Source organism: Dermacentor albipictus, unplaced genomic scaffold (assembly GCF_038994185.2).
Source record: "Dermacentor albipictus isolate Rhodes 1998 colony unplaced genomic scaffold, USDA_Dalb.pri_finalv2 scaffold_26, whole genome shotgun sequence".
In the NCBI taxonomy this organism is placed as follows: Eukaryota; Metazoa; Arthropoda; class Arachnida; order Ixodida; family Ixodidae; genus Dermacentor; species Dermacentor albipictus.
The window spans coordinates 2,286,492-2,304,609 of NW_027225580.1; the positions used below are offsets into that span (position 1 = coordinate 2,286,492).

Below are 18,118 nucleotides of genomic sequence, written 5' to 3' on the forward strand. Positions count from 1 at the left end.
ATGTGCATTTACACTCGCCCACCTTTGTTGCTTGGGGAGTTCCTTAAGACCGTGCTTCGATTAAACAGCATATTATGTGATTCTCCGGCCTACCAAGTTGCATTGCTTAATACGAAAGGGACAGCAGACAATCAATTTCTTTAGCTCTGAATTAATTTACGACGACAGCAGCATTTGTCAACTGTGAAGAGCACCACCTCGTTGCTGTTGCCTTTAACTTCATGAAGGTGCGCTTGAGGAGAGGATTCGCCAAGGTTAACAATTTAGGCATACTAAATGAACTTCAAAGCGCTAACATTATGTTCTCTATTGCCTATATTTAAATAGTGCTACAATAAATCCTAAAAATTTTTTTGGAAAGATATACCACTTTTTGGTGAAGTCGCTGACGTGTTAAGAGAGAATCAGCTGTTAATAATGAGGGAAAAAGGTGTTCAACACGTCAGCCTGTCTGTAGCATTGCTTTACTCATTCATCCACATTCTGACTTGCATCTTTTCGACCCAACGAAGGTTGCTAACACCAAAACATAAAATATTACCCACTGTGAGAGTACAGCCACTATGCAATAACAGTTGTTATAGGCGCTTATTTATTTACAGATTATAACTGCGGTAAAGATTGGCGTGCTTAGCTTTTCCTCAAATAATTTCGCTCAGCAACTACTGGGAATTGAACATGAAACTAACGGTAAGAAAGTGGCTGGGTTGTGTGGATATGTGCAGTCGTATAAAAACATTCATAAATATTTAATATATGTTTAAATTTAAACCTCAAGTCTCACTTCTGTGATATTACAAAACAATAAGTGCGTATTAGATGAAGGAGTTGTGACTTTAGCTTATGGACGATGTACTACAATTCGTCTCTATGAACTACTAGTAGTTTATCTTGTGAATTTCAATATATGTTCATAAACAGGAATTAGGACTCTCACATTCCATTACCTATACAGACTAGATTTATGTCCTAGAAATCTACAACTTTTTAAAATCTTGTGGTGCGGTGCTGCTTATAGCAACCCTCCAACGGTTGTCGATGTCCATTCGTCTACGCGTCACATCGATAAAAAAACCTTAGTCTCCTGTATCTCGCGAATGCTGTGCATCGCTCAATTTACTGTGGATATCTTTGAAAAAAACACACTGAAATTGGCCGTAATGACGACTGTATCATCTCGCCGAGTTTCATTTACTTGTCACTGTGAAGTTGTAGACGTTACAGAATTCCCTTCTACTTTCAATACATGGCCATCTACGATGGAGTATGGTTATAGAAAATGGTTGTAACTCTTGCTGTATTGAAACTAATGTCTAAACAAATGAAATGACAATTAGCCGCTAAGATGGCTCTAATATTACGTCGAGTTTCATAAATTTTTCCTAATTATGTAGTTCATAGTGAACTTGTGAACATTGTGGAATCCCCGTCGGCCATGTGGCGTTACTTGCACACGTCACTACTTCATAAAAGAATAAGAATAAATCCCTCCACAGTCAAAATGTGTAATCGTTGTCTGTGCCCTTTATACTACTAATTAATTTGTACATATAATTTTGCTAGGTCTGCCAAAGCCTTCTGTGGGCTTGTATGGCAGAAACCTGGCAGTCAGGGCAATGCATCATGTAACCTTATTACAGACAAACTAAATCTCAAACTAAAAAAAATTAAAAAAAAAAGTACCACAGGTTCCTCAGGTAAACATGCCCAGTAAACTACTTAATGCTCAAATGAAGACACGAAGCACACAACAACTATTAAAACTGAGTAAACATGGCACAATATGTAAACAAAGTTACAACCTATCGATGACAAAAAAAAGAAAAATTGTAAAAACAGCGGAAACAGTCTTACATTCATTTTGGCAAAGATCACACTACAACAAAAGAGACTTCATACATGTGAAAACTATTCAATCATTGCTTCGAGGGTCTTTTTTAATCCAGACAAATTTGTCTGATCCAGTACAGCCCTGGGAAGGTTATTAAACAGGTGGGGGAAATAGTACCTTCTTCGTCCTTTTTCATAACGAGTTCTTGCCAGAGGAACTACATATCTGGGATGTCTACGCAAAGCAACACTTTTATGGACAGGTTCTCGGAAAGCATTGCTCCCGAAATAATGCATCCCAATTGTCGAACCTAGCAAAGACTCGAAATCAAGCATTTCTTGATCTTGAAATAAGTTATCCGTGGTTTGGTTGTACGCAACAATTTTCAGGATGCTTTTTAATAGGCTGCCAATTTTATGTTTCCAAAATCCGCTGCAATTAAGAAAAACAGCAAATACCGTACCTTATATGCGAGGAGCCTAAAGCATGCACTATCACTTTTTTAATCTTGGTAGGTGCATACTTCCTTATACGGTAAAGGACACATGCAACATTACGTAATCACGCACGAATTCGAGCCATTTGAATATTCCATGATAAGTCAGTCTCAAAGTATACTGAAAGGTACTTGACACTATCCGCATATTGTACTGGGGCACAAACAGTCTAAGCAATCAAATACGTGAAGGAAGACATGTTAACTTGTTACAAGAGCCTTTAACAGATTTCTGAAACACACTAATCGAGTTTTCCGAGCAATAACTTTTATAAGGTTTTATTTAAACCAGTTCATCACATTTTTTAAGTCGCTTTGAAGTAAGGCGACAGCTGCTTCCTACTGCATTTGCTTAGAAACAAGCAACATATCATCTGCATACTGGAAAATCGTACATGAAGTACGTAGTCACAAACGTGCAAATTAAAAAGAAGCGGAGATAAAACGGAACCCTGCGGAAGCCCTGCGTTAAGAAACCGCAAAGAACTCTTTTGGTCGCCAATACACACAATCTGGGACTGATTTAACAGATAGTTTTGTATAAATGCATGGAAATGTCCCCGAAACCCATAATTGTGTAGTTTAGCACATAGAATACGGTGGCTTACCGAATCGAAACCCTTAGATATATCTAAAAAAAAGCCCACAGGCTACCTGGTTAAGTTCAAATGTCTGATATAGAAGATCCGACAGTTCTTCAAAAAGTGCATGCATGCTTCTACCAGACACGAAGCCATACTGGGAAGATGATAAGATGCTGTGTTTTAAAACGAACCCCTCAATCGTTTCAAGCACGTGTCTTTCCAACAGTTGCACTTAGAAAGAAAGAACAGAGATGGGGCAACAGTTCTCTGGCTTCAAAGCATCTCCGCCTTTTAAATGTAGGAATCACGGATGCTTTCTTTAGTGCATCTGGTATTATGCAAGTATCAAGGATTCTATTAAAGAAAGAAGCAGATCGGCCAGAACATTGACGTTGCTACATATGTCTTCTGCTGATATGCCGTCGAGTCCGACAGCACGGCCTTTTCTATATCGATGGAAAAATCAATAGAAGTCTTCTTTAGTTATTGGTGGAAGAAATGCCGAATATAGTATTGAACAAAGACCACCGTTGAGGGTCAGTTGGTCTATCATTATCAGTGCAAACCAAAGAAAAATCATTGAAATTTTCCGCCAGATTTTGATTGATAGATCCGAAACTTTTTGTTATCGGGTCCAAATACGTACCTGGATAAGAGCCTCTAAGCTCATTTACCAGGGACCACATTTTAGCGGGTTTATAACGCGAGGAAAAAAATTTATTGCAATAGTAGTTCCTCTTAGAACAGCGCATCAGTGCTGTAACTGTTCTGGGCTTCTCGATAGGGACATTTTAAATGTTTCGTCATCAGGGTGCTGTCGACACCGCTTGCACAAGTTTTCCTTGTCTTCAGTAGCTTTTATTATCCAATTGCTCAGCCAGTATAGGTGTGGTCTTCACTTTCGGAGCAAGATTGTTTTTCTACATGCCTTCTCTAAATCGGAAATTGCCGCTATAAAATTATTACATACACTATTCGGACAGCTATTTGTTAACATTGTGTTCCATTCATAGTGGGAAACTAGTCGGTCGAATTTAAAGCAATCAAATACTTCAATGAATTGGGATTCCTTACTTTGGGATTGCTAGGAACTTGGGAATGAACGCTGGCATCTTATAAAATAGTGGTCCGCTAGCTTTTCTGTCACTCGGACGAAATCGATATTCAAAAAAATCTATTGAACGGACCCTCACGTGGTCATACAGGAAGTCATGACACGAGACAAAAGAAGCTCCTCTCGTGTAGCCTTGTTAAAACCTGACCCAATGCTATAGTCAGCTAAGATGTTCAAGTACTAATTGGTAACCATGGCTTTCTCTGAGTTTAAGATGTCTATGTTAATGTCTCAAATGAGACAAACGTTCGACTTAGGAGGTGTACAACTGAGATATTGCTTTAGTTCATTCAAAAATGTTTGCACATGTTCGGAGGGGGGACAATAAATCGCAGCTAACGACAAAGCCACGTTAGAATTTTTCAAGCGGAAGGCGACGCTTTCCGCCCCCGTAAAAGTAAATGTCGTAATTGTAGTTACCCATTTAGACTTAATGAATACTGATACTCCACCATCTATCCTAGCCGTTCTCGTAAAAAAGTGTTCTTGGCAATTCGGTAGACGAAACTATGACAACATATCATCTTGAACATTTATCTCCGACAGTATAAATGCATCCACTAAGGCCATGGCGTCATCAGCACTGAGAAGGAACTGATCCCAGTATTTTCTTATGCTTCTTATATTTATGTGAACGACTGAAAAAGAAGGCTTATCACTGTTTTCGAAAATAGATCCCAAAGAACCGAAGTCTGGGAGAGAAACGTAGTTTATCGCCATGAGTTTAAAGCATCTTATCGATGTCGGTGACCGAAGCAATCCTGATGACAGGGCCTCCGTCTTCCTTTCATGCAAAGATCTTTGCATTCCTTATTCAGACAAACTTATAGCTGTTTTCTTTGCCTTTAGATCGAGTTTTCGAAACCAGTTCCTTAGTAGCTTGGGTCAGGTTTTCATTGAGGTACACAGCAGGTAAGTTTTTTTTCTGTGCCAAGACACGAAGCTTGCCACGAGCCGCCAGCCAAGTGTCCTGCAAAAACGAGGACGAAAATCTAATGAGCACAATAGGTGTTTTATCTTTTCTGGCAGGCAGACGGTAGATTGCAACTATGTCACGGGGTTCAAAATCTATTATTTCTAGCTTGTGTGCGAGATCTGCGATAGCAGTTCGCATGTTTTCTCCCGGTGAAAATGGAAGCCCGTGTAGCTCAAGGTTCAATAGTCTGTTATACTGCTCACAGCCATTAATATCAGCCCACAACTGAACAATCGCAGCAGAGTGGGTATTCACCATTTCCGTCAGCGACACCACTTTAGTTTCTAGGCTTTTCAAGGCTGAGTCAGACTCTTTTGTCTGTATCACCACAGTGTCATAGACTGAAGACAGGAACTGTACAGAGTTTTGCAGTTCAACTACAGTCGCTTTCACTGATAGCACTTCATCTATTTTTGTCTTCAGAGCTAGGAGCTTGTCGACCTTTTCTCGGAGAGGCAAAAGAACAACCATTATGTGCTTAATACCCCTTAGTTCTTCTCTAAGAGCATTTAATTCCTTTGCGATAAAGCCAGGATCACCAGCCACTGCAGTTTCTTCAGGATTATGGGCTGTCAATAAGTTGTCATCGCTTGTAGGTGTTCTGCATTGCTTACATTTCCAGGCCTCTCTTTTGCCACGCCCATTGATGCAAACATATTTTCAGCCACACCCAAGGATTTTTTGCCAAGCGATAGCCTAGTTTGCAATCGAAACACGTCACGAATCTGCCATCACCTGGCAGCTTCTCCGCGCACCATTGACATTTGGTTCGGTCAGGCATGGTCACAAACACACACAAAAAAATAGACAAGGCTATATATACTGTTCGCTAAATACCAATCCCATCAGCACATGGTTCAACATAACTAGACAGCAGTCGGCAGCACTGGCAAACAACTATGCTCTTAAAGTTAATGGCCCACCTGCTAAGACAAACATCGCGTTGAGTATTCAGTGACAGCTTCGCCACCAACTGCGGAGCACTGTTGATTCGGGAGCATATTTCATGGTCCGATGAAAGATCCAGGCGCCATGGTTTGGTGCAATGTCGAAGCTAGCAGCGGCTACTTTGGACAGCAGCTTAGCGGGCTATCAGAAACATCGCCCAAACTTTCCAGCTGAACGCTCTGCCCATGCCTGGCACGAGGAATTGCAAAGCCGCAGAAGCTTGCTCCAGGTTATTCACAGCGGCCAAAGTAGCACCTGCCAAGAGAAACGTGGCGATGAGTATTCGGTGACAGCTTCGCCATCGACTGCCACCGAATAATAATAATATTTGGGGTTTTACGTGCCAAAACCACTTTCTGATTATGAGGCACGCCGTAGTGGAGGACTCCGGAAATTTTGACCACCTGGGGTTCTTTAACGTGCACCTAAATCTAAGCACACGGGTGTTTTCGCATTTCGCCCCCATCGAAATGCGGCCGCCGTGGCCGGGATTCGATCCCGCGACCTCGTGCTCAGCAGCCCAACACCATAGCCACTGAGCAACCACGGCGGGTGCCACCGAATAGTAACAGCTAATATTGAATAATGACAACTTCGCCATCGAGTAATAATAATATTATAATAATAATAATATTAATAATAATACCTATATATGCATACATGCCTCAAGTGAGGCAAAATACACCGCAGCTTCGCTGCTCGTCCTTCTTCACAGAGTGGAAGGCATGATGATTTTCTTTTTGTCATAGACCATGGTGCAACACTTTAATATATGAATATAATTGATTTAGGCAACCACAATGCATCATGTTTACCTTTTCTTTTTGTGTGTGTGTATTGTTATGGCGTTCGAGGTCAGTGTATTTGGCGAACGTCTCTAGAATAGTTATATCTTCTTTTTACATTCAATCGGATCACGTCCAAACACTTACCTGACCTACGCATCGGCATCATGGCATTCGAGAGGTCATTTAAGTAGAAAGTACCCTTACACCACATTTCTATTTGTTTGTGACCAGCTAATGTATCCCAGCGGCTATGACATTCCGCTGCTGGGCTCGACGTCGCAGATTTGATCCGTGCAGAGGCCGCCGCTTTCTTACGGGGTCAGAATGCGTGAAGGCCCGTGTACCGTGCAATGGGTACACACTGAAAAATCCCTGATGGTCACATTTGTTCCGGAAGCTCTTCTAGGCGTTCATCATAATCCAATCATCGTTACTGCACGCAAAACTCCCAAATTTATTTTAACTTAGCGCGGTGTCGCTGGATCCTTCAGTCGATGAGTCGCTGTTGTGCAAGTGTGGACGTGCTATGCATTGGTTGTGTTTACCAAAGTGCTGGAACACAACGTCTCCACGCTTGTTTATCGGGCAAGCAACATCGCGCCGAGATTCGTTTTCTTTTGTCCAACCGCGAGCCTGGAAAATTCTCCGTCTCGACAAAGTGCCCTTGGTTATGCAGAAGGTTTAAAAATTGTGTGGCTTTTCCGGTGGGCATGAGGGAAGCCTTCGGGCTCAAGGACTGAGTAGAACACTTGCGGTCGCTCCATCGCACATGTCTCTCAAACAGCATCGCTGTATGTCTATTCGTGAATCTGTCAGGCGAGTGCCAGAGAATGAAGTAAATGCATGCCACAGTGTCGTTCACTACGTGCATCAGGCTTATCAATAATTCTCAAGTAGTATTCCAGGTGACATGCTCAATCTCCAAAGTAGGTGTGTCTTTTGGCGAACATTTATTTCGATATCAATTATATTTATTTATTTATTTATTTAAAAATACCTTACAGGCCTAAAAGTGAGGCATTGAGTAAGGGGGGGCAGAACATAGAAAATACATAGAATACATGACATCTATAAGCCGTATCAGTTTACAAACTACAACCGCAAGTGCAACAGGGATGAAAAAAAATATTTAGTTCACGATTCGCTAGGGAAAGAAAGAAAACATAATATATTAACAAGGACTAAATCACACAGATTGTTTTCAGTGAAGTTGTGTAATTAACAAGGCCAGAGTGTTAAACAGTATTAATGATTAAAAAAAGACGAAAAGTTGCTAACGCGACATTCCAACGGAACGGTAAACACAGCAACATAACGGTAATAATGTGAGAATAAGCTGTAAAAGATAGTGCAAGTACAAGAAAGCATTGTGCGACAAACGTAAAACTTCACATTTCGTTAGTCATACATTCAGTCATGGCATCACAGAATGAATCGTAGTTAGACTGGCATGCAATGCTGTCCGGGAGTGAATTCCATATTCTGATAGCACGAGGAAGAGTAGAGTAATGGAATGCTTTTATAGAACCGTAAAGGCGGCCATAGCTGAAATGATTATGAAGCCTATGTGACGTGGAGAAGGGTCGTTTCAAGCATGCGGGTGTTCGAGTGGAGTGAAGCAATTTGTGGAACAGTGATGAAATGGCAATGTCTCGACGAGTGCTCAAGGATTGTAATGAAAGCTTAGCATTTATTTGTGTTACACTAGACTGGTAGCTGTAATCGTTTATCACGAAGCGGCTTGCTCTGTTCTGGATCTGTTCTAGCGTTTCAACGCGGTATTTCTGGTGAGGGGACCAAGTGGGACATGCATACTCGAGCTTGGGACGAACAAGAGTTAGGTAAGCTAGCTTGCGAACATTTGAAGGAATATTCCTCAAGTCGCGTCGCAAGTACCCAACGATTGGGAGGCGTTAACTGAAATGGACGTGATATGATCCGTCCAAGAAAGATTCGATGTGAATAGAACTCCTAGATACTTATATTGTGTAGCTGTTGTAACAGTGTAATTATTAATATGGTAGGGACACGGTGATGCTGCCGACTTCTGGGTGAACGACATTACTTTGCATTTTGTGGTATTTAAAGTCATTAGCCATTTATTGCACCAGCTAATAATTTGTTGAAGGTCTTGCTGAAGAACGAGATGATCATCCTAATTTTTGATTGGGCGATAAGTTATGCAGACGTCGGCAAATATTCTTATGATGGAAAACAAATTTTGAGGTAGGTCGTTCGTAAAGATTAGAAAAGGCAAGGTACCGAGGACGCTACCCTGTCATACACCAGAAGAAACGTCTGTTACGAAGGAAGAGTAGTCATTTGCAATAGTAAACTGCTGGCGATTAGACAGAAAATTTCGGAGCCATGACAAGGTAAGAGAGTCCAATTTGAGTGCGGAGAGCTTTGATATTAGGCGACAATGTGCGACATGGTCGAATGCCTTCGAAAAATCAAGAAACAAGCAATCAATTTGTAAGTTATAACTTAAGTTAGTGTGTAGGTCTGTTGTAAATTCAAATAACCGTCTCTCACACGAAAGGCCCTTCCTAAAGCCATGCTGATTATGAAAAAGGAATTTGTTAGTCTCAAGATGTCTGTAAATCTGCGAAGCGATAATATGTTCAAGCAACTTGCTGAGAATGCATGTCAATAAAATGTGACGATAATTCTCACAGGAGTTCCTGTTGACATTTTTAAATACAGGTATAACTTTTGCCATCTTCCAATCTGCGGGAAGGTGGCCAGTCGCAAGTGACTGTCTAAATACGTGAAAGAGAAGTTTCCTTGATATTTCTAAGGTGTTCTTTAAAATCTTTGAATTTATACCATCTATGCCACATAAAGAAGACATCTTAAGGTTATTTAGGAGGGAAGAGAGGCCCTCCAAAGTGATTTCAATAGGTTCCATGTATTGGTAGCTTAATTCTGAACAGAAGGTAGTACATTTGAAGTGTTCTCCTGTGTAAATACAGAGCTGAAAAATGAATTACAGACCTCCGAACGTTCGCTGTCTGGAATAGAATTATTGCTGCTGTTTTGTAATGACAATTCATCAGATTCCTTGTTAGGCTTTATTATTTTCCAAAACTTGGCAGGATTGTTCTTAAGCAGCTCAGGAAGATCATTAGAAAAATATATTTATCTTTAACTTCACCTAAAGCTGAGCAGTACGATTTAAGGTACGTTTTGTAATTCTGCCACGCTGCTATGTGCGATCTCACTCAGCGATATTATACAAGCATTTTTTCTTGTTCCTCATGCGCTGAAGCTTTTCAGTAAACCAAGGGTGCAACTTATCGTTCGTTATATTAACGAGTGGAACATACTTGTCTACATACTAATGCGCACAGTGTATTTTTAAACATGAGCCAGTTTTCTTCAACAGATCTATCGTAAAATAATGGCCACATTGTGTTTTCGAAGAAAGTTTCAAATTCCGAGATTAATGTTTTATAATTGCCCTTATTGTAATCACGAATTTGTTTTCTCGTTTTACCCTTAACCGGTGGCGTTGTGTTTATTGTTATTTGGAGCATATGGTGGTCGCTGAAACCATCCAAATATTCTGTGTGACCTATTGTTTCAGGTGCCGTACTAAGAATGAGATCTAGAACATTCGCACCACGTGTGGGTTTGGTGACAGCTTGAAAGAGGTTGAAGTCTAAAGACAAGTTGATGAATTGAGACGATATATGACAAGGAGTTGATAAATTCGTCCAATCAATTAGTGGATAATTGACATCCCCAAGAAGATAAATTATATCAGTCGGGAAGAGTTCCATGGCTTGGTTGATTGTGTCGCACAGAGCATTGATGAAAGCATGGTTAGAATCTGGTGCACGGTAACAATTACCTATTAGTATCCTAGAAGATGAGATCATGCAGGCTACCCAAACAATCTCGAGATCAGAATTAGTGTTGACCAAAAATGACATAATGGTTTTCTTTACACCAATCAAGACACCGCCCCTTCTTTTAATAGAGCAGTCACACCTATATATGTCATACATGTTTGAAGATGAAAAGATTTCATCATTCGTTATTGCAGAATGCAGCCATGTCTCTGTGACAGCGATAATATCCGATGTACAGTACTGTCTTCCAAGAAGGAAGAGATGAGACCGCGCTTTGATAATATGCTTCGTATGTTGGCATACGATAATGATAGCGAGGGTGAAGTCGGGGTTAGTTTTCGTACCTGGTGGCTCTGTGCGCATGCTCGCAACTGTAGCTATCTATTCAGCGGGACAACTGCACTTGCAGAACCATCGTAGATATAAGTTCTTGAATCAACACGCAGCTTGTCCACGGAAAGCTTGAAAGCTTTATTCTGGGTTTTCGCAAATTCTATTAGCTTTTTGTCTAGCACGTCGAGCTTGCGGTGAAAAATATTCGCGAATGGAATATCACGTTCCCTTCAGTTTGTGTGCCGAAGAAAGAATGCCATCTTTGTCCTTAAAGACAGTCAGCTTGGCTATGATTGGCCTCCGTTTGTCCTCTCTATATCTTCCCAACCGATGCACCTGCTCGAATTGTTGTTATTTTGATGCCAAGCTTATCCGCACAGAAGTAAATTATATTTTGCTCCAACTTTGTCGAGTCTTCTCTAGCATTATCTTCCAAACCGAAGAAAAGCAGATTCGAACGTCACAGCTTATTCTCGAAGTCGTTACAGCGTGCCTTAATAACCGCCACCTGCTCAGACACAACGCGTCCAGCGTCAGAATCTGTCCCAGCTTTGAATGTGCAATTTAACTCCATTGCGTTTTCTAAAGAGACAATCTTGTCACTTAAAATTTTTATTTTGTTGTCAGCTTCCACTTGCTTCTCCCTGGCAGACTTCACATCAGCTATCAGGGAAGCTGACCCTCTTCAAGCCGGCGGATAGTATATATAGCCTGGGCAAGTGAATCTCCTTCACCTTTTGTCATAGGGCCAGGATTAGATTCTATATCTCCCGAAAGCAATAATAAAATAGCAGACAAGGTATGAAATTTGCAAGTAAACAGAGCCATCAAAAACTTAAATTTTTCAATAGACTGTGGTGGGCACGACACCGCCAACAATGAGTAATTACTACTTCTAAAACAATGTGCACCTTTCAGGTAACTAACCTGTAATAATAACCAGCGTGAGTACGACATCTTAGATGCGATGTCGTGCCCGAAGTGGGAGCCAGCCAGCTGTCCTTTATATCCTGCATCCGCTGCCGTGAACGCACATGATGTAATCCTAGGTTGCCAGGTGGACCAGTTGGATTCGTCTGTAACTGGCAGGTGATGAGCTGGAGTCAGCAATCGTCGATGCGGATTGGCAGGCGACAGCAGCAGGTCGGCAGGCGGTTGTCGATCTGGGCAAAGACGCATGGACGATACCATCAGCGTTATCGTCACCTGTAATAATAACCAGCGTGAGTGCGACATCTTAGATGCGATGTCGATATGAACGCTCCAAGTGCATTTTTCCCATTGCCGCCGCCATGATGTTCCGTATCATGGCCGAGGGCGATAACATTGTCGGTGTACATCGTATGCTGTATGTGCAAGTGAAAGCACACGACGGAAGCCGACGATCCATTCCCCATCTGGTGCGCATGAGTGAAGATAATGGAGACAAATGCACCATCTTACGTCACACAAAAGGCAGTGATGTGATGGGAAGAAGGGAGTGGGGGCTGCAAGGTGCTCTGTCAGCAACTGTACATTTCGCGACGGGGCGCAAGGGGAACTGATGATGGCGGCTCAATCTCCCTCACCATATATTTATTTATTTATTTATTTTACATACATTCAAGGCCTAGTAGGCACAACAGAAAGGAGTGGTAAAAATATACAATAATTGCAGTACAGGGCAATAATAGAAAATCAAACTATAAGGCACTTTGAATGGTGATCTTGAAGTTAGTGGAGTCATAAATTGAGACTGTGGAAGCAGGAAGGCGGTTCCATTCAATGGCTGTTCTTGCCAAAAAGGAAGAGTGGCACAAGTTAGTTCGACAGGATGGCACTTCAATTTTGTGTTGATGGTATGTGGAGGCAAGCGGGGAGGACGCGCAGGAGGGAGGCGGGTGCAAGTTTTCGACTCTGCCAGTGTGTGTGTGTGTGTGTGTGTGTGTGTGTGTGTGTGTGTGTGTGTGTGTGTGTGTGTGTGTGTGTGTGTGTGTGTGTGTGTGCGTGTGCGTGCGCGTGTGTGTGAGCAAAACGTGAACAAGGTGAATGCAGGAGCCAACATTTCAACAAGTGGACTTGTCTTCTTCAAGGCGACAAGTCCACTTGTCGAAACGTTGGCTCCTGCATTCACCTTGTTCACGTTTTGCTCATCGTCTTGAATTGCCATCTCCCGCATTCCCCGTCTTTTCTCTGTGTGTGTGTGTGTGTGTGTGAAAACTTTTATTGTCCGTAAGGGGTGACACAGGAGCTCTGGTACCGCTCGTAGAGCGTCCAGGGAGCCCGATGTCACCCTAAGGGCAGCAGGGGTTAGTAGACGAAGCGGTTTGCCGCTTCGGCTGCCAGATGGACAATGTTGGGCTCTTCCGCCAGGTCTTCGCTATGAAGCACAGTCTCCCAAGCTTCTTCGTCCTTGAATAAATTATATCCCGGGGAGTAGCTGCACTCCCATAGGATATGTTTTAGCGTTCCTATTTTATTGCAGAATCTGCAAAATTGGTTCTCGGGATTTCCCGTTTGCGTGAGGCATCTCCATCTGGGAGAAATGTCGTTCTTGGCTTGCAGGCGGTGTCAGGTGACTGCCTCTGCAGACGTGAGGGACCTATCCAGGAATGGATATTTCCGACGTCCTAACCTGTAGTGCTCTATGACCTCGCGGTAGGTCGCGAGCGTCTCGACCTTAATGTTGGGTTGAAGCCAAGTCGAGTCGAGATTGGTAGTCCCTGTGCACGCTTTGCGCATTTCTTTATTATTACATCTCACTTGTTTCTTTCTGTTTTTTTTTGTATGTTAAGAAATGGGGTTGAGCAGCAGATCCGACTCGAGATGAAGGCCCGGACCAGCCTTAACTTGTTGTTTTGCTGTAGCCCTCTGCCTCTGGCCGAGATTCTTCTAATGATGCTTACCACTTGGTTTGCGTGCGCGTCTAGCTTAGCTGTAGTCGCGTGGTACTTTCCTGTTTTGCTTATAAGCATGCCCAGAATTCGGATCTCATCTACTTGCACAATTTCTTTGCCGTCTAACTCTATTGAGATTCTGGGACAAGATGCATTGTCTGTCCTCGTCCTGGGCCTGATAATTAGTAGTTCATACTTCATCAGCCGTTTACTTTTTGCATGGAAGTTTGTGATGCTGGCTGCCCGCTGGAGCCTTTCTTCGATAGACGCATCGCTGCCCTCACTGAGCCAAGAGTTGACACCATCTGAGTACAGTCGCCGACCATTTACTCGGGCCTTACGGGGAGCGGAAATCTCCGAATAAACAGGTGTCCAAAAATGCAGATTAAGAAAAAAAAAGAAATCCTTTATTTCCACACACTTATTCGGGCTTGGCAGTAGGCTTGAAGAAATCGTGAATGCACCGTTGTGCGCTGTTCCGTTTACGCGCAATCAGATAAGCGTAAAGTCGGAGACGGTCATACGGTCACTATAAGTGGCTGAAAGCACAGTCACTGCTTGTACACGCTCCGCATGCGACAGCAGCGTAGCACATGGTGCGTCACCTTCCGACTCGGAGTCATCGTTCGGCGGTGCAGCAGAAACCTGACGAATGATCTCGCCGTCGTCGAGTTCTGGCATGTCAGTACAGCAGTGCCAGCACCTGTGAAACTGTCAAATGAGACGGTGTCTGGAATCGCAATGCAACCACTGCGCAGGTCTCGGCAGAAAATTTTCGGCGTCAGTAGAGAGCACATCGATCTTAGGCCTCCTGGCACCTGCTTGCCGGCATTCCCCAGCGCAGTCTGCGCGGGCACTGTCGGCGCCATTAGACACTCGACGCGATGTTTCCGTATGCCGTGTTGCATCACCGCAAACTCGACACAGCATACAAAGCAAACATTACCACGCCGTCACGCCGACACCAGTCGCACAAACGAAAAACGTGGCCTACTCACAGCGTCGTGCACGAAGAAAGGAACTGATCAGCTGCTGGATTGTCCTGACATGGCTTACTAAGCTGAGACCGGAACTGCTGTTGCTACGAACCAGGCAGAAACAATGATAATGAGCGGGGATTTGCAGTTGCGCCACTTCGTGGGGCAGCAAGGATGCTCCGTTCAAAACAAAAATGTCGTTCGGCAAGTCGAACCATGCACCGGTCAGAGTTGGTGCATGGTGCTCGCGATCGAGTTGGCTCAAGGGGTGTCCGAAAAATCAGACGAGAGGTTGCAAGGTGTCCGAACTTTCGGCAGTTGTTATAAATTATGGTCTATGGGGAGAACGGCAGTGCTGCGAAGCAGACCGAATAATCGAGCATGCCTAAATTTTTGGAGTCCGAAAAATCAATTGGCGACTGCAGACGCTCGTCCTGAGTCCTTCGGTCCTTCCTAACTTGCGCGGCAGGTCTTTCATAATTAAATTAAACAGGAAAGGGGATAGGATGGCTCCTTGCGGGGTGCATCTGTTTCCTAATTTATTCTCTTCCGAGCTGAGGCTCTGCATTTGCAAGGTCGCTGTTCTGTCTTTCAGAAAAGATTTTACTTAGTTGCAAGTCTTCTTCACTACGTTAACAACTGACAGGCCGTCGAGGATGGCCGAGTGGCTGACATTATCAAACGCTTTGCTTAAGTCTACGGCCAATATTGCTTTCGTATCTTTGTTCTACCGTTTGTATATATAGTATAGTGTTGGAGCCTTAGCATGGTATCTTGAGCGCTAAGGCGCTGTCTGTAACCTACCATCTCGTGGTGCCAGATGCTGTTTTCTTCCGCCAATCGAGTTAGTGGCGTCTGAATTACTATCTCCATTAATTTGCCTAGAAACGAGGTCAGTGAAATTCCTGAGATTTTCTATACCCAGGATTTTGCCTTCTTGTGGATTAAAATGATGTTGGCGTGTTTCCACTCATTAGGGACTTCCCTGTATTCCCACACTTTGTTCGGATAAGCTGTAAGGTGAACTATAGAGTCGTCGTCCAAGTTCCTTAGCATACCGCAGGTGACATTGTCTGGGCCAGGGGCTGTGTTCCTTTTGAAGTCAAAGAGTGCGGCGGCTCTGACCTCTGCTACTACAATGGATTCGCCCAGTAGCGGATTCTCCTCTCCCTGATATTCTTTATCCGCTGCCGGGCAAGCGGGTTCTATATAGATTTCTTTAGGTCAATCGATGAGCTGTTCATCGGTTCCATCAAATTTGTATCTTGCCTTGATTTGCTCTATGTTGGCGTCGGTTTTGGTGTTGATGGGGTCTACAATGATGGCGCAGCAACTGCCACGTGTTGGGACGGCTCGTATTGTTCTCTAGCTCGTTGCCAAGAAGTGCGCACTGTTTAAGGCCGCGCACGGTCCCATGCACTCCACCTTGAAAATGGTCTGCAGACAGATCATACCTTTGTGCGCGCTGTGTGTTCGCCGCTCATGCGTTGACGCGTTGCTCCCACCAGCGTTCTGACATCGAGAGTCCGCACTCATTCAGTGTGATTTGCGTTTGCTCCTGTGCACTGACACCATATGCATGTTAATTCAGGTATTAAACGATGGTTTCCAAGTATATACGGCTGATAAAACTGGTATCCTTACTTCGTATGGCTGTGCACTAATTTGTTATCGCAATCGATGTTTCGTTTTGCGGGCGAAACTGCAACCTTTTTGATTTTTACACTAGTGGTTATGACAATCCATAATCAATGTGATAACGTTATAAGAACAGTTACGGGTAATTCCCTATATTTTCAAATTTTCTGGTTTCTCTCTCGAATAGTACTGTATCAGCAGATATGTGAGGAACTCCTCCTTTAAATAGAATTTCAACTTCTAATAATGCTTCTACTAGGAGAGAAAATAACGCATTCCTTCATTTTCGCGATGTCATATCGGTATTCTGTATATATAGCTCATAACATATATTACAAGCTGAGGACTATGTTTGACAAACATAAGCCATATTTTAATGTTAGAACAAAATGGGTGATAAGTTGAAATGTGAATACCGTATTTACTCCAATATAGGCCAACCCCAATTCTAAGCCGACCCCCTAAAGTCTGAAGCCAACAAAAAAAATGTATATTACTTCGAATGTAGGCTGAACGAAAAAAGCGAGGACAGCGTTCACAAAATGCAAACAGCATTTATTGAATCTGAAGGTGCAGAGCTCATTCAACGTCGTCGTCGCTGCTAGAATCGTCACTGTGTTCCTTGTCACTGTCACCTTCAAACAGTGCACTATCTTCGGCACCGTCAAGCGCATTAGATATGCTGCACTATTTAAAGGTGCGCATGATCAAAGTACCTGGGATGTCGTCCCACGCTGCAGCTACCCAGCCTGCCAGCTGCGATAGCGATGCATGTTTGATGCGGCCTGTTGCCGTTAGCATGCGGTCTTCGTCAGACAACCAGTCCATGTAATATTTCCGCAGACGATCCTTGAAAAGTTTGTTGATGCAGACATCAAGTGGCTGCAACTGGCCCATCATGCCACCCGGTATGACAATGAGGTCCGTGTTTGCTTGGGCGAGTGCAGCCTTCACGTTGTCGGTCAAGTGCCCACGGTAAGAGTCCATGACAAGAAGCGAGTTCTTTGTCAAAAGGGCTCCTGGGCGCCGTCCCCACACAATCTTAACCCTCTCTTCCACCATCGCACCCATCATCCACCCGTTCTCATTTGCCCACACAATGACATTTCTTGGGAAAGTTTCTCGAGCAGGCAGTGTCTTCCTTTTAAATATTATATAAGGAGGGAGTTTATGTCCATCAGCTGTGCAGCACAGCATCACAGTTGCACGCTGCTCCTCGTAGCCCGCAGAGCGCACCTTCACCTCCTTGGCACCCTTTTCATTCACGGTGTACACCACTGGCATATCAACCATATCATACCACTGGCGTCTGGTAGGCGTTGCCGATTTGCCCAAGGTTGTAGCCTGCCGCTTTTCTCTTTCACAGTACGTAGCGCTGAAACGCTATCAGCTTTTCTTCGAAATCGCTTGGAACTTTCTGGGTGATTGAAGTGCGACGTCGGAGGCTGAAGCCGAAACACTTCATGAATTTCTGAAGCCAGCCCCTGCTGGCTTTGAAATCCTTTGACGTTAGGCCTCCGCTCCCTCGAAAGTTCCCTAGCTTTCGCGTGGAGCACTTCTGTTGTCACTGGAAGGGCAGCTGCTCTCTGCGTCCGAACGAAGTCGGCCAAAACTGTCTCCACTTCGTGGTGACGGGCTTTCTTTGGTCCACTAAATGCCATCCTTATTGCGGCGCACACAAAAAGCTGCTGTCATTGTCA

General features: G+C 43.5%; 1 long non-coding RNA gene across 1 annotated transcript in view; it reads right to left on the bottom strand.

Moving 5' to 3' along the window:
- Positions 1-4,710: 4,710 nt before the first annotated feature.
- Positions 4,711-18,118, bottom strand: part of LOC139052543 (uncharacterized) — a 29,493-nt gene continuing 16,085 nt past the window's right edge. Inside the window, exons 3-5 of the long non-coding RNA XR_011509960.1 lie at positions 11,855-12,090; positions 5,925-6,204; positions 4,711-4,995 (exon numbers count right to left, since the gene is read on the bottom strand). This is a non-coding gene — a long non-coding RNA (uncharacterized lncRNA). The remainder of the gene's footprint in view (positions 4,996-5,924; positions 6,205-11,854; positions 12,091-18,118) is intronic.